We start from the raw sequence: 12,147 nt of genomic DNA, 5'->3' as shown, positions 1-12,147 counted from the left end.
TGAGGTGGTGGGGAGCCCTGGGGCGGTTAAGCACTTGGCTTCAGCGGTGCAAGTTGGGCCGTGTAGGGGATATGTGGTGTATCACGACCAGCCCAAGCTGTGCAATCGGTGCGGGCAGCAGGGGCACATACAGCAGATGGTTCCCCACCCCACCTCCATCCTTATATTGTTAGTCCCTCGCCCGGGTGCTCTGTATTTCCCTATCGGCTTTGTCATCTTTTTTTTGGATTTACAATCCTTAGCATCTACTAATAAAAGTCAATCTGTTCTTATCAGTTTAATATCTGATATGTCCTCGATGTGAGGACTTTATATTAAATGGATTTTTGGAACTGGGAGATGGACTCGGAGCTTGCTCCATCCACCCCACGCATCGGCCTGGTATTGAAGTGCCTCCAGGAGCGGTGCACCTCCCCTCGGGGAGAACTTGCTGCTGTCAAAAAGTAGATCTTGTCGCTTCTTCAGAGACATCTGGGGGGGGCTGGTGCCGGGCAGGGACCCCCGACAGTCTGGCAGGTTTTGCAGAATAATGCTGCTTCACGTTGTACTCCTTGCAGACAGCTACTTTCTCTTGGCAAATCAGACACAGGATGTTCCCGTTTTGTTCAATAACAAAAAAATCAGTGGTCCAACTATCTTTGGAAACTTGACATTCAGCATCAATTTTTCGTTTCCTCTCATTTACCATTTTTTGAGCGTAGCGTAGGCCCTGTAGCTAAGACCCAAATTAATTTTAGTCATAGAAAAACTAGTTTGGCAGAGACAGGTGAAGTTAAAAACAACTCACCAGTTCAAGATCACCATTTGATTACTATGTAATAATTCTGTGGTATCAATATGGACCCTCACCCATCATGTATACTCATAATGTGGAAGGTACAGCCTGACACATGCAGGTGCTGCCATCATATGCCAAGTGCAACCTCAAATGCCGACGGGGAGTCAGGGCAGGACTAGGACCTTAGTCTCCTGGTGCCAGTCCCAGTGTCTCTGTCTCATGGCTGGGGCAGCCCAGGTGCCGCGCCCCGCTCCCGCTGAGCCTGGCAGGTCCCAGGAGGCGACCCGGATGCCAGGGGCAAAGGAGCGGAGCCAAAGGAGACGTAGCAGGCACTTGATGAGCTGCATGGCGGCCCGTGGGCCGTATGTTGGACAAGACTGGGTTAGAGGGTCTTGCCCCTCCGCTCACAGTCAGACCGACTCCATATTTGGGCTCAGAAATAAATTTGACCCCATGGTCAGATTGGTATGGGCTGGGGGGGCGAAGGGGTTGCCTCCCTCCTTGGGGGCATGGAGATCTACCTGAGATCTCTCGAGTGAATATTAACAACATTTTGCAGAAGCAGGACGTTGGCTGCCACGTTCCCCATGTGTTACCTGTGGCAGGTTAGGGCCTTAAGGCCTGTGTGGTGTCAGGGTTGGGGGTAGTTTTACTAAGAGGTTGCATTATGGATCTGCATTATGGAACCGACTCGAGGTGATATACAAATTGCTCGGTCGTTTGGGCGGGCTGGTGAATGGAGAGGCAGACAAAGCGTATTGGTTGCAAAAAACTTTACTTACGCCGCTAGTAGCCGCGACGCAGGTGGTCCGGTCGCTTAAACAACTCCACTAGTTGCTCCAGCTGGCAAGGCTCAGGCCAGCGAATCTGTCCACAAATTAAGCCGGCAGGGAAAGGGTACGTCGAAGGATTGCGCTCGGCGACGGGAGAAGAATCGATAGGTGATCAGGCTATCGATCAGCTCAGCCGCAAGTCAGATATCTTTAGAGGCACTCTGCAGCGTGCTCAAAGTTCTCCGACTTGGGCGGAAGTCGCACAACATTTTACACGGCTAACAAGCCAATCGCTAGCCACCACGTAGGAATAATTTAGAACTGGCCAATAGTGGGACACAAATTTGCATGCGAATGGCGGGAACTCTCTTGCGCCCGAGTTTTCTGTTGCAGCAGAAAACTTTTGCTGTGCAAGAGACTCTCATGTGGCGGGAAAATTCCATCGTGTCGAGGCACCAAAATCATTGGGTTGTGACATGCCCCCTTCCCGACGGCACAACTGGGATTTTAGACACATGAGCACGTTATAAGGAATTTTTGTTTCAGGATTCACTGACCTGACGGAGCTTAAGCAACCAACATATATATATATAAACAAACAATTTTACAGACCGGTCTTTTTAACAAACTATACAATACAATAACTTAAACATATAACAACAACTATTAGTCATCATCTGATTGGAGAACATCTGTTTGGGACTCCCCTCGTTTATTAGTCAGTGGAATACAATAAGGCTCATAACGAAGTACTGGTAGCGAAACATCCGTCTTCTCCCACAGCAGACAATGCCAATTAAAATACTTCCAAGTATTAGAAGGATAATTCCACCCACTACACTAGCGATGATGGTATCCCACTTGCGTTCCTGTATTATTGTTAGGGTGAATGCTGATGCTAAACCCGTAACGCTATTAGTTAAAGGATACCATGAAACCGTGGGTGATCATGTGGTAGTGATGGTGGAGAGATCTAATACATGAATAGTTTTTTGATCGCTTCCTTGACCAAGGGAATTTGTCACCCCACAAATGTAAGTCCTGCCATGATTGTAGGTTAGTGAGCTATTGAAATGCAGGGTATTGTTTACAACCAGTAAGCCTTTAGGCCATCGTCCATCTATTCTGGCGCAGGTAAACTTTATAGGCGGTGGTTTAGAATTAGCATTGCACTTAAGTTGAACATTTCTTTGTCTAACAAGCCAATTTCTATTATAGCCAGTTATTGACACTTCAGGAGCATATTGGATGTCTAGGACGGGAGAATACCTTATTTCCCTGTCCAAAGCTGGGTGTTTCACAATACAAGTTATATGCCTTCCCCTCGCAAATTTAGTGGGAATGATCTTATATCAGCTTATAACTGTTACCGTTCTATTTGGAAAGGAAATTAAACTATTCTCTATTTTACCAAAATCTCTTTCCCAACTTATATTTGCAGCGGGTTTCCCAGTCCCTGCTGAACAGATAGATGCCACTGTCCAATTTTTACCATCTATTAAGGGAGGAGTTGGTTCCTTTGTAAAGCTCACAGTGGGTTCGACAATTACAGTTATAGTTGTTAATGACTCTGCATTTCCTAATGGGAACGTGACTGCTTTGCATTTATATGTTCCTTCATCATAGAAACTCACATTATTTAGGTTGATTGTTATATCATTGAACAAAGAGGTTTTAAATGACACTCTTTCAGGGTATTCTTTTTGAATAGAAAACCCATATTCAGGATGATGCACAACAATAGTTTGCGCACTTTTCTCATGCAATTTTTCCCACAAAATTTGTATTATGGTTTCATTCATGTCAATTATACAACACCATTCACGACCGAATCAAGGACATGTCAGAAGACATACGTGAACAAGTAGTGGAGCAAGTCAAGAAAAGTCTGGTAAAATTGGCTTGCAGTTGGATGAATCAACTGATGTCTCAAATTGCGCACAACTTCTCGTTTTTTGCTCGATATGTGCATGAGAATCATGTCAAAGAAGAATTTCTCTTTTGTGAACTGCTGAAAGAAACAACCAAGGCAGCAGACATTATGGCTACGATGAATGAATTTTTTCCTTTTTTCCAGCCTTCCCTAGGACCTTGTAGGAGCTATTTGTACTGATGGTGCTCCTGCTATGTTGGGGAAATATTCAGAGTTCACCGCTCTCGTCAAAAAGGTGAATCCAAATGTGATCTCTAGTTATTGCATCCTCCTCCCTCTTATTTGAAAGACGTGTTGGATGTTGTCATCCAGGCTGTCAACTTGATCAGAGCAAGGGCATTGAATCACTGCATGTTCAAAGCGCTGTGCGAAGGAAGCGGTTGGGTCTGAACATACTGTACTTCTGCTTCACACAGAAGTATGCTGGTTATCCAGACAAAAAGTTCTGACAAGAGTTTTTGAACTTTGAGATTAATTGAAATGTTTCTGCATGAAAATGGATTAATTCTGCTTCAGTGTTTCATAGGTCCGAACTTTGTGGGTTGTTTGCCATCCCTCGCAGATGTGTTCACAATTCTAAACTCATTGAACATTTCAGTCCAAACTCGTTGAACATTTCAGTCCCAGGTGAAGAAGTGACTATCTAGGAGGACAAAAAAGTCAAATCCTTTCAAGACATTCCCCAAGAACCAATTATACAAGGCGTGCTGAATGCACAGCAGTTAGGACAAAACATCTTAGAGACATTTGTTGCTGATCGACTTGTGCATAAAGCTGTCATCGTACGTGCACCAATCTCAAAGTTAAAAACTCTTGCTTCCAGTACAGTTAGCAACAGAAAAACACAAAACAACAGACCGCAGTCATCAGAGCTGATCGTGAACTTTTCAGACGCCTGCTTGTATCTATGGATGTCGATAACCTCCTGAGGCAAGAACTCTCTACTGTACTGCTATCGCTGGCTACAGCAAATGGAAACTTGAGACCAGCAAACAAAGCTTAACTACTCTCCATTTTGGAAGAAATATTTCATAGCCAAGTTTGAAAGAAGCCCTGACTCCAACATGTGTAGTGATTGGTGGTGTGGCTGTGGCTCAGGCCATGGGAAAACCCAAGGATGCAATGACTTTTGGAGGCCATGCGGATGCTTTTGCGGTGAATATCGGGTCCAAGTTCAAGGAACCTTGCAGCAGGGTAGATGTTGTGTTCGACTGCTACAAAGACCCATTGATCAAGGATGTTACTACAAAGCACTGAATTGGGAAAGGAAGGAAATAAGAATTGGAATTAGCAGAGGGACGTCATGTTGCCTGTGCAATGGAGAACAGTGATTGAATCCAAGGAAAACAAGGCATGCAAACACTTGTTAGGTTCCTCAAAAGGGAGCTCTTACAGCAAACATTACATGGTGACAAAGAACTAACAGTCAGTGGTGGTAATGCTGGTTATGCTGCCTCAACTGCAAGAAACACGGCCCACCTCCACTCCGCACAAGAGGCGGCAGGCACCCACGTGATCTTGCTTCTTTCTGAAGCAAAGTCAGAAAGATGTAACACAGTCATTGTCACAATGTGGTAGCTCTATCCAAATAAAGCTTCTGCTGACCTGACCCAAAAGTTTGCTGCGTGTGTTTTCCACGACGACAAGCCGTGACACCGAAGTCCTTTTGCTACTGATTGCATTCTGGCCTCGTCTCAGCAGTCAGCTGTGGATGAGAGCAAGCCCATCAAGAACTCAACAACACATTGCTGTGCACAAGGTGGAGTGCTGTGATGAACTAAGGGACGGACTGCTGGGTTTTCATGCTATCGCGGGGTATGATACCACAAGCTAACTTGCAGGAATTTCTAAAAAGTTTGCTTGGAAGATCTGTGAAACTCCTCATCTCCTGTCTCAATTTGAAGTACCTCACACACCAGATGCCCAAGCACTGGCCATTAGACTCAAGGCCCCCCACGGAGGATGCCTGTGCTTAATTTTCGCTCATTTTTTGATGTAAGTAAGAATAATTTTTCTGTTGCGAAGAGCTCAGAAAGATCAATCGCCACAGACAGGGCAGAGCTGTTTTTAGTACTACAGATTCCCATTTGAAACCTCTAGTTTTCTCTTGTGAATTGGGTTTGCTGCGGCCCCCGATAGAGAATCAAGTTCTAGACCAGCGGTTCTGAACCAGGCTACATGTACCCCCAGGGGGTACATGAAGCCTTATCGGGGGTACGTGAGATATATTTCATACACCGTCTAACACAGGTCGAAGGGCCTAAAAAATGTGAAATTGCTGGGGCTTTAGTGTCGTTAAAATGCACACGCGCATGGAAACCAGATATCCTACTCCTGCTCCATGCCTCAACCTTGCACCAGAAACGTTGCTCCAAACACCTGTCACTCAGTCGTGTAGTCAAGTCTTTGAACATAGTTGTGTGTTCAAAGTTGTTGTGTTTACGTTTGAGTTTTTTACGTCTTTTTTTTATGCACGTGGCGGTTCCACGCAAGTAACAGTATACATCTGCTTTTTCCTTTCATTTTGGTAAGTACCTATGTTCAATTTTACATTGTTACCAACCTATGATGTATGTTTTAAGGGTTTTACTTTGCACTATTTTTCAGGGACTGAATTCTTGCTTCATCCATTGATTTATCATGTCAAAGAAGTGTTATTACTAGGATTTGCCTGTGCAGTTTGGCTTTACGATCATGCTTGATACAGATGATTTACAAAAGCTACAATGCTTCCTTCGCTCAAAAGGTACTTTGCAATGGATATATGAAGCCATCTAAACTTAAAGAGCACCTTCAGACTGTTCACCCTGAAAATACTACAGACCCAGAAGCTTTATTCAAACTCAAGCGATCACAACTTGAAACGAGCACACTCTCCAATCATGGATTTACTCCCCAGAAGCCAGCACTAGAGGCAAGTTATCACGTGGCATTAAAGATGGCCACAGAAAAAAAAGCTGCATACCATCACAGAGACCCTGGTGAAACCGTGCCATGGAAATGGCCGAGCTGATGTGTGGTAAAGATGCACAACTAAAAATAGCACAGATCCCCCATACAACACCATTCACGACCGAATCAAGGACATGTCAGAGGACATACGCAAACAAGTAGTGGAGCAAGTCAAGAAAAGTCTGGTAAAACTGGCTTGCAGTTGGATGAATCAACTGCCTCAAATTGCGCACAGCTTCTCATTTTTGCTCGATATGTGCATGAGAATCAAGTCAAAGAAGAATTTCTCTTTTGTGAACTCCTGAAAGAAACAACCAAGGCAGCAGACATTATGGGTACGATGAATGATTTTTTTCTTTTTTTCTAGCCTTTCCTGGGACCTTGTAGGAGCTATTTGTACTGATGGTGCTCCTGCTATGCTGGGGAAATATTCAGAGTTTACTGCTCTCGTCAAAAAGGTGAATCCAAATGTGATCTCTAGTCATTGTATTCTTCATCAACATGCTTTGGCATCAAAAACTCCTCCCTCTTATTTGATAGACCCAGGCCGCCAACTTGATCAGAGCAAGGGCATTGAAACACTGCATGTTCAAAGCGCTGCGCGAAGGAAGAGGTTGGGTCTGAACACGCTGTACTTCTGCTTCACACAGAAGTACGCTGGTTATCCAGACAAAAAGTTCTGACAAGAGTATTTGAACTTTGAGATTAATTGAAATGTTTCTGCATGAAAATGGATCAATTCTGCTTCAGTGTTTCATAGGTCCGAACTTTGCTGGTTGTTTGCCATCCCTCGCAGATGTGTTCACAATTCTAAACTCATTGAACATTTCAGTCCAAACTCGTTGAACATTTCAGTCCCAGGTGAAGAAGTGACTATCTAGGAGGACAAAAAAGTTAAATTGACATGCATGTGGTGCTCTCGAAAACGTCGCCTAGAATTAAAATGTTGGTTGATAGTAAGCAGCAGCACTGTTTGCACTAATAAGTTTGGGCACGTTTTGCCATTTGACATCAAGTGGTGTTTTTTTGTACAACTTTTTATGTGCATTGAATAAACGAACCTTGTTTAAAACGAAGAACTCTTTGTATATCTTGCTGTTTTTATAATACCCGAGTACACAGTTTGACATAAAAATTAATTTCCCATTGAACGGGGGTACGTGAAGTCTCACTCGGAGACCAAGGGGTACGTCAACTGAAGAAGGTTCAGACCCGCCGTTCTAGACCCTTGTATCAGATCATGGCAAACCCTGCTGCCGCCTTTGGAGTAATCACTAAAACCTTTTTTTTTTTACTTTTATCATCTAGGTAATCCCACGTTTTGAAGACATTTATCATCTGGGTCCTCTGGTCGTACCAGCCCCTCGCACTACCGAGAACGCCGCTCTCCATCGCCCATCCCCCCACAGAGTCACTTTTCTCCTGGCTGCTCTTTATTCCTCTACAGCTCGGCGCGGGGAAACAGGACGTTCTGGCCCCCGTCTGGTTTAGATACAACGTCCAACCCACGTTTTGAAAAGAAATGCTTAAAAATAGTGAATAAATAAATAAAAATCAACCCTCTCAGAGCGTAAGGTACTATCTCTGATTTGCCTCGTGGTATGGCTTCAAGTCCCTCATTGATAGCAATGCCTCGTGTTAGAGGCCGTATGATGAAGCCATGGCTCCTTCCCTTAAAAGCAGCTTTCCCCTGAGCAGCGCACAAGCAAAACAGTGCCTGTGCGCGGGGGTACACTGGCACGCGCATTTTGGAGCGAGCGGTTAGGAGTCAAGGAGATCTCTTTCAAATCATGGAAGTGGAGAGCAACTCTTGACTATAACAAACTCAGCATAACGGCTGTGGGCAGGGCTGGGGGACCCTCGAGTCACTTGGTCACTCTGCTCCTGGAGGCCTGAGCCCACCCCGAGCCGAGGGCCCCGGAGCCGCCGGGCCGCAGCCCCAACACCCGCCCGCGCCAGCTTCCCCGACCGCGTGGCGCGTTATGGCGGCTACAGTCGTATTTCAAAGCTCTCAGCCCAGACGGGCGTCCACCGCACCCACTCGGCTGCCGGCCCGCGCAGCGCCTCCCAGCCAATGAACGCCGGCATGGAAAGATTAAGCGCCCGCCTCCTCCCTGGTCCCGCCCCCGCCCTGCCGGCACGGGGGGCGTGGCCTGGGCAAAGGCGCGCCTGCGCCGTGCGCGGGACACGCGGTACAGGAGCAGCCGTGCAGGAGCGCGGAGCTCCGCCCCAGGGGGCGTGGCCTAGGCGGGGTGCGCGGGACCCGCTGTGCGGGCGCGGAGGAGCGCGGCGCTGCGGCCGGGGGCAGCGGCGGGGGAGGCGCAGCTCCGCTCCGGGCTCGGGCAGGGGCTCGAGATGCGCCCGGGGAGGCAGCGCGGAGCCGCCCGCCCGCCCACACGGCGCTGCACGTGCCCCGAGCCGGCATGCGGGAGCCCCGGGGCCGCCTGCTCCTTCCCTCCCCACCCCGGCCCCAGAACAGCCGCGGACCCGCCTTCTCCGCGCCTCCTGGATGCTTAGTGCTACCTTTTACACGTGGCTATTCACTAATTACCGTACGTTTACATAGTGCTAATTAACGCTCATGTTGCTTACTATTCTAATTATTTCTCATTCTAGCGGTGCATGGTTATCATGACGTAAATAAGATGATATTTAAATTTAGTATCATGACATGAATGAAATGATTTTTAAAATCCGTTGGGCGTGCACAACGCGCTCTGCACATCCAGCTTCTTTTAAACCAGTTGCGTGGGCGCTAGAAACCCTGGGCTGGGCATCAGCTAATCGCCATTATTGCGGTACTGCTACATCATAATTATTCTTTATATAGTATTGTAATTACTGTGACTGGCTATGTAGTATTCCTGTTTTTGAAAGCCGGTGTGTTTTCTGCGCTCGATGGAGGTGAACAACTTCTTTTCTTTTCCCCTCCCCTTTTCTTCAGTTAACTCTGAGTCTGGGTCACCCGCTGCAATTCGCCCTCCGTGCATTTCTTGGTTGTGTCGGGGGTGAGTTTTTGGGGAGGTAAAAATCCTTTTAAAAATAAATAAATCAATCTCTGGCTGCTTTTCTGGGGGCTGGGGGTGCATAGTGAAGGTTCAGGGGTGCTCATCAGGGAGAAGCCCAAAGCTGCCTGCGGGGCCCCGGCCCCTCCATCCCGCCCACCAGGCTGAAGGTGGTTGCTTATTCCCAGTTCCTTTTTCAAAGCTAATCTAGACCCAATCAAAGCTTGTTGTTAATGAATTACACATCTGAAATAGAATTTCATTACATATTTGCTAATAAAATAATATTCTGTATCAAACATAGAGCCCTAAATAAAGGTCAGATTAGGATGGGATTATGGGGCAAAATACTTCTTGGGCCACCCCAAACAGCCTGTTAACACCACAGGGGACTGTCCCAGAGCACCTCGACCACAGCGTTACCCGGCCCAAAGTGCGGCTTGGCCGTGCTGGCTGCCAGCCGACACCCCCCCGCCCCTGTACTAATATATGGGCATGAGTTAGGAACTAGTTTTTGGGCTGGGATTATAGCCAGAAATCCTTCTTGGGCCACCCCATGACAGACCTGTGTGCCATCGGGGACTCTGCTGGACGTCTCTCACCCGCCTTGCCCGACCCAGAACGCGGCTTGCCCGTGATAGACTGCGAACCGACAGCGTGCCAGCTTCTGTGCTGAGTATATGGACCCACATAAGGACCTGGATTTAGGGCTGGGATCACAGCTAGAAATCCTTCTTGGGCCAGCCCACGCCATGCCTCTGTGGCACATGGGACTCTCCTGGTTATCTCTGCAGAGTCCTGCCCGTCCCAGGAAACGGTTTGGCTGTGCCAGGCTGCCAGCTGCTAGTCCGCCCAGACGCCACCAACTACAGGCGCCTGAATAAAGAACTGGGATTTGGGCTGGGATCAGAGATGGAAATGCTTGTTGGGCCACCCCACGCTGTCACTCTGTGGTACCAGTGCACTCCCCTGGACATCCCTGACCACAGCTTGCCTGGCCCAACTCGTGGTCTGGCCCTGCCAGGATGCCAACGGACAGCTCCCCCCAGCCACGGTACTAAGTATGTGGGTTTGAGTAAGGAAGTGGATCTTGGGCTGGGATTGTGGTTGGAAATCTGTTTTGGGTCACCTCACAGCATGTCCCTGTTGCACCAGGGGACTCTCCTGGTCATCTCTGACCAGAGTCATAGTATCATAGTACTTGGGGGTGGAAGGGACCTAAGCAGCTCATCAGGTCTGACTCCCTCCCTCAGGCAGGAATGGGTGCCAGGATCATGTCACCCCAGCCAAATATCTACCCAGCCTCCTCTTGAAGACACCCAAGGTAGGAGAGCACCACCTCCCTTGGGAGCCCATTGCAGAGCCTGGCAGCCCTCAGTGTAAAGTAATGTTTCCTGGTGTCCAGCCTGAGCATTTTCTCTAACAATTGGAGGGTGTTATTCCTAGTAACCCTGGGTGGTGCCTGGGGGGAACAGAGCTTCCCCCAGTTCTCTCTGGTCCCCCCTGGGGAGTTTGTAAACTGCCACCAGATCCCCTCTCAGTCTTCTCTTGTGGAGGCTGAATAGGTTGAGACCTTCTAACCTGTCTCTGTAGGGCCTGCCCTGCTGCCCCATGAGAAGTGGAGAGGCTGGGGATTGAACCCAGGACCTCATTCATGCAAAACATGCACTCTACCACTAAGCTACATCCCCTTTGGCAGCCTAAGACATCCCCTGGCTGTCCTGCCTGACTGAAGACACAGTTTGGCTGTGCCAGGCCATGAACTGGCAGCCCCCACAAATACTGTCCTAAGTATATGGGCTTGAATAAGGAACTGGGTTTTGGGCTGGGTTGACGACAGGAAATCCTCTTTGGGCCACCCCACACCATGCCTCTGTGGCACTGGGTACTATCCCACACCCCCCAACCAGAGTCTTGCCTGGCCCAAAGTGCAGTTTTTGCGTGCCAAGCTGCCAACTGCCAGCCCCCCGCGCCCACTGTACTCAGTACATGGACCCGAATAAGAACCTGGTTTTGGACTAGGGGTTATGGCTGGAAATACTGTTTGGGCCAGTTCCCCCATCCCCACTGTACCAAGTAGACAGGCTCAAGGAAGGAATTTCTCGTGGGCTGGGATTAGAGATGGAAATCCTTCTTGGGCCACCCCACACCATGCCTCTATGGCACTGGGGGACTTTCCCGGACACCACTGACCAGTCTGGCCCGGACCAGAGCGTGGTTTCTTCATACCAGGCTGCCAACTAACAGCCCCCCATTCCCATGGTACTAAGTATACATGCTTGACTAAGGACCTGGGCTGAGATTACAGACTGAATTGATGACCAGTGTCTTGCCTGGCCCAGATGGTGTGGGGTGGCCCAAAATGGATTTCCAGCCATGATCCCAGCTGTTACCAGATTTGCCTGTCACTTTGGGGTGTGCTCATTAATTAGGGGTACATTTCTAGGGTCTTTGCAATTCTATCAATGTGCTGCTCGTGTTACCTGTGTTCCTGTACGGAGCTGTATCTCTGCCTTCTGCAAGTGCTCACCCCCGATGGAGCTATCTTGCAGGACTCTGTTTCAGTGGCACTGGGTTCCTCCAGCCACTAAATCAGTCAAATGTGCGCGTGCACGCACACACACACACACACACCAGGCACTAAATCAGTCAAATGCACACACACACACACACACACGCACACACACACCAGCCACTAAATCAGTC

At 48.2% G+C, this 12,147-nt stretch overlaps 1 pseudogene; it reads left to right on the top strand.

The window, feature by feature from the left end:
- Positions 1-214: 214 nt before the first annotated feature.
- Positions 215-415, top strand: LOC132247829 (U2 spliceosomal RNA; annotated as a pseudogene).
- Positions 416-12,147: the final 11,732 nt, after the last annotated feature.

The sequence above is a fragment of the Alligator mississippiensis genome, chromosome 1, assembly GCF_030867095.1.
Source record: "Alligator mississippiensis isolate rAllMis1 chromosome 1, rAllMis1, whole genome shotgun sequence".
Lineage (NCBI taxonomy): Eukaryota > Metazoa > Chordata > Crocodylia > Alligatoridae > Alligator > Alligator mississippiensis.
This window is presented reverse-complemented; position numbering and strand designations above follow the sequence as displayed.